Consider the following 5,336-nt stretch of genomic DNA (forward strand, 5'->3'; position numbering starts at 1 on the left):
CATCATTAAAAAACGCAATTTATCAATTTGACTATATCGAAAAACCGAGTACTTATGATCGAAAGCTTAGATTTTACGAAGTTTTTTGTCTCTTCTGTAAAGTTACGAATTTAGAGATACGAGGTTTTGGAAGCACAGCGAACAGATCCCTTTAAACGAAAATGTCATGAAAGCATAAAAAAGTAAAGAAGCTAATATTACAGGGGAAATAATTGAAAAATAATATAAACTAGGGCCACACGTGGGACTTTGCAATGAAATGAATTACATGTAGCTCTACTTGCAGGCTGTTTGCTAATGAAACGGGCAATACCATGTAGGGTGATCTAACGGAAATTTGACTTAGTCAGTGGCATTAGCATCCTATATTTCAATTGTGAACTGTATTTTTTTTATTTCGTAGCTCAGTTGATATGTCAGCTAGCTCGTCTTAGTTGTATTAGTGACAAGGGAACACCGGGTTGAAAATATGAAAGCTATATCTCGGCATATTTGGGAAGTTTGGACCTGTAGAGAGAAGACAATGGAAAAGTTGAAAAAAAAACTAGAGAGGCAGGCAAGGTTAAATTATGAACAGTTGTGGTTGGAAATAACAAAAATGTTTATTGTCTTTAGTAGATGATACAGTAGTAGATTTTGATTCGCTATTCATAAAACAATTAAGTCAAACTATTGACAAACTTAAATTGAGTTTGATGTGATACTTATACATTAAATAACAACAAAGATAGATTTGAAATGTGTACAAATTCTAAAAAGATAAGGATATTTTAAGTAAGGACACATATTGTAGGTAACATTTGAAACAAAAAGCAGAATCAAATAATTCAAACCAAAAACGTCAGTAATGTATATCAATATAAGTGCTCAAAACATAAACTGCAATGCAAAGCAATGTAAAAATTATATTTTTGACAACTTAACAAATTGAGTTTAATGTGATACTTATACATTAAATACCGGTAATGGCACATATTAAAATAAAGATAGATTTGAAATTTGTAAAAATTCTAAAAAGAAGATAAGGATATTTAAGTAAGGAAACATATTGTAGGTAACATTTGAAACAAAAAGCAGAAACAAATAATTCAAACTAATAACGTCAGTAATGTCTATCAATATAACTGCTCAAATCATGAACTGCAAAGCAATATAAAAATTATGATTGACAAACATAACAAACTGAGTTTAATGTGATAGTTTCACATTTAAAAACAATTACACAGCATTATAGTTACTTAACTATGGTGTTAATTTAATTCCAGTAAGTATATTTGATGAATTACATTGAAATATGAAATTGACATCATCAGATAAAAAATACTTCTCTAGAGAAGCTTTATCATTCATCAAAGTATCCTTTGAAATTTCTGTAATTTAAGATCACTAGTGGCAGTTAGCTTTTCTACAGTGTGGGCAAATTTAATTTGCAAAATTGCTGATGTAATGGGCATTAATGCAGTCTTTCTCATTCGAGAATGGCAGTGGGGACAGGTATAAAATTGTGCATTACCTTCATCTGGAGACAATGCTTTAATGCATGAAGGACATTTTACTCTTATGTAAACTTTTACCGTAATAATTTGGCCTGGCCGGATATGGATATCATTTAGAATTTTATGGTCTTGAGGTATTAAGTGTTTTTTTCCACATTATGTATTATAACTTTGTTTATATCACTCATTTGTATGACTTGATCCGTTATGTTGTTCTGGAATTTAAAAAAAACAAGGACTATGATAATGGTTAAAAAGAATTAATTTTAGATTTTTTCAAGTTAATTAGATAACTTTTATAAGGACATGGTGTGCTGAAGGTAGGTCAAATGGCTCCTGGAACAGTTTGTTTGTCGATTCTTTTGAACCAGAACAAGAAATTTAGAAAAAAAAATACACTTAATAGATATATCAGCAATATTAAATGTATTTTTAAGTTTGAAATAACTTGAGAGGAGGCAACTTTGGTTAGGACTGTTACAGCTCCTGATGCAAGAGATTGAACAAATTTGTTGAAGGCATTGATAATTAGAACAATGTACAAACAAAATACCAATTATTTTAAACTTAAATGTTGTGAAAAATAGAAAAAAAAGAAAATGATTGATAATTGTTTTTTAATTGAATCTGATATTATTAGTTTATCCAATAGGTGATCAAATGAAATAGTGTTTTGCCAGTAGAGGGGGCACGTGCAATAGAGGTAGAAGGTCTGCGTTTTTTTGTGGTGGTTGGTTTTCTGGCTCGGAAACGGCATCCTGTGAGCAATGCCAGATCCGCCTTACATTGAAACACATTCTGATTGAGTGTAAGCATCTCAAACCTATAAGATCACAGTACTACCGTGCTGGATCTTTACATCAATTATTTGCGCAACCTTCTCTTTATGAGAAGGTTGTGGCTTTTTTGAAAAAAGCCGGTCTTTATTTTAAATTTTGAATAGATTAGTCATTGTTTGTTTTACATATTTTGTTTGTTTTTAATACCACCATGTGGTGTATTACCTGTGATATTGTTTTTAGTGTTTTTTTTGTAGTCATTAAATGACTTTTTCTGTGAGATGGTTTTTATCGTCTTTTTTGTTGTCACTATGTGACCTTTCTGTGATGTTGATAGGTGTTTTATTGTTTTAGTTTTTTCATTATTATAACGTATTCTGGAGCTATATAGCCCGTTTGGTGCTGATGCTCCTTAATGCATTTCATTTCGGAAACGGCATCGAGAACAAGTGCGTTGTTCCTCAGGGGATCACCCTGGCAAACGGGAAAAGTCTTAAGAAAATCGGCGGAAAATTGACTGTCATTTTAGTCGAAAAGAATCTCATCGCCTGGAAGAATTGCCTTGATGACAATAATGGGTTGACCATCCCGTAAAAGATCGATGGGTTTGCTTTTGACGTTGGAGCAGCAGGTGCTGTGGTTGATCAGCCGGCCCATATGCCATCGTCTTGGTAGGCATCTCTGTAGTGCCATTTGTCATCTAAACGAAACTTGAACATGTAGCCCATGCCACCGTCAGAGCCTCCGTACTTTTCGTCGCTATCTTTGCCGCAGAGATACTGGCCACCGTCGATGACCACCTGACCTTTTGCGTGTCTCTGCTCCGCAAAAACGCCTTGGAGAGAGGGCCTTTCTGGCACAAATCGTGCCAAGTCTGGGATCTGACGACGTTTCGTAGAAGAACCGGGTCATTGGTGAGCTGAAGGAAAGAGGAAGATCGGGACGGATGGGCTATATTCCGATACAGGGTACTCGTATAACTGGAGATGGTCTGGATCCTAGAGGGTAGACCCTTCAGCTCGGGATACTGCCTAGGCAAGAATTGAGCAACTTGGGCCTTGGTGAAGGTCTTGGAATGTCTGGTGCACTCCACGAAATACTCGGCGTACCTGTGCAGTTTGAGGTCCCTCAGATAGGAGGTAACCTTCTCGATGACGCGTCTGCTTTCCTCAAGCAAGACGTCCTGATCGTCGACGCCGCCTAGGCGCCGAAACTCTGGTACGTTGACGAATCAGCTGAACACGACAGGCTGGGTGACGATCTCCTTGTCGTGGGATACTGGGAACATATCCAGGACCAACTGTTTAAAGTGGGCCAAGCAGTCCTCTTTGGTCTTGTCATCCGAGGCCCTAGAGGAAATAGAGACAGAATCCTCTGTGCCAGAAAGAGGAGCGTCGGAAGCGCCAGAAGTGGAAGAAATGCCAGAACTGTCCTGAAACACCAGGGACATTCAAGGCATTGAGAATACCGTGAACCGTATCTTTGTTTCTGTAGATCTGTTGAACTTTGGTGTGACCTCGATAGTAGCGCTTGGCGGTGGATTCCGAGTGGTTGAGCATCTGCTCGAAAGCTCTCAACTGAGCTTGTCACGGCCGCATTCTCGACAGCATACCGGTTGTCAGTGCAGGTCATTTTGGGCAGCCCATACTTCTCTTGGAAGGCTGTTATCTCCTTGCTGAGATTGACGAAAGTTTTTCCGGTGTCGAAGCGCCGAAAGAACTTGTTGGAATTGTCACGCCCAGGCAAATCCTTTTGGCGAAATCTCTTCTGGTACAGCTGAAGGGCCTTGTACAAATTGTGGGGGATGACGTTGGTGGATAAACTGTGTGCCCTATTCTTGTGGTCGGAGACGCTAATGAGTTAGTTCTCACCATCATAGGCTTTAGCGTTCTTGAAATCATGCAACGACATGCCTTGTGCCACGCCCGGCCGTTGAAAATTCTGAAGGCAGAAGGAAGTCACCAAGATCCTGGTATAGAATCTACTCTTGGGCGTCTGGACTGGCCACAGGGTCAGCCTCACGAGTGTCGTACTTGGCAAAGATGTCAGCAAATTACTCTTTGATGTGGGGATTGGTGGTGAAGGCCGTCAGGAATGCCAAATAGTCCTGAATGGGTGTGTTCTGCTGGTGTGCCAAGCGTTGCTGGTCATCGTACGACTCCTCTTTGCTGGACATTTTGCTGTCTTCATTTGGTAATAGAAAGTGTTCAACACGTCCCTAGCGTGTGATTAGAACATTGGGTCAGTGGTGGCGAAATCGCAGTCGTACTGCAAAACTTACGAAAGTTTTAAAAGCAGAGAACTTGTTTTTCATGGCAGAAGGTTGTAAGCTATATCCATTTCCGGAGCCATCCAGGTCATTGGCCAATCGGGTGTAGAATTTCCTCATCAAGGGCACGTGCCTTGACGTCCGACTTGTCTGCATGCCTGCCTCCTTTTGCACATAATACAAGTTTGGCCATCTTGCCGACATTGGTGTTGGTGCCCTTGCCGCTTTGGATAGCCTGGTTGCGTTTCAGACACGCAAAGAATTGCTCAACCATGTGTCGATTGTCAGTCTCGGACCGAGCAAACCCTTTGTTGAGGCCGGCGGCAATACTGAGTTTCTTGATATCTCCAACCATTTCCCTTCCTCTATAGGTCAGGGCCTTCAGTTTGGTTTTGACTCTTAGCCTTAGTTAGGGCCCTAATCTCAGTGGAATCAGACTGGTCGTCAGAAGAAGGCTTGGGAGGACGTGAAGAAGAAGGACCCCGACGGGTAGAGGGGCGAGAATCTACGGCAGAATCCGTCGAGTTGACATTATGAGAGGGGGCAACTGCAGCCCGACTGGTAGAGGGGGGCGATTCTACATCAGTCAGGGAAACTTCAGGCATGGCTAGTTGGGAAGGTCGGGGCACTTCACTGGCGGGAACTGTCGTCCCTGAGCGGCTTGGTCCTTGACAAGCTAGTGGCCATACCTGTGTAGAATTTTTCGCCAGTGTAAATAGCATCCTATTTAAGGATGGGGGAGCGTGTTGCAAAAGATATCTAGCATAAACAACACGGATAATTATGCAATTA

Source organism: Lottia gigantea (assembly GCF_000327385.1).
Source record: "Lottia gigantea unplaced genomic scaffold LOTGIsca_215, whole genome shotgun sequence".
Lineage (NCBI taxonomy): Eukaryota > Metazoa > Mollusca > Gastropoda > Lottiidae > Lottia > Lottia gigantea.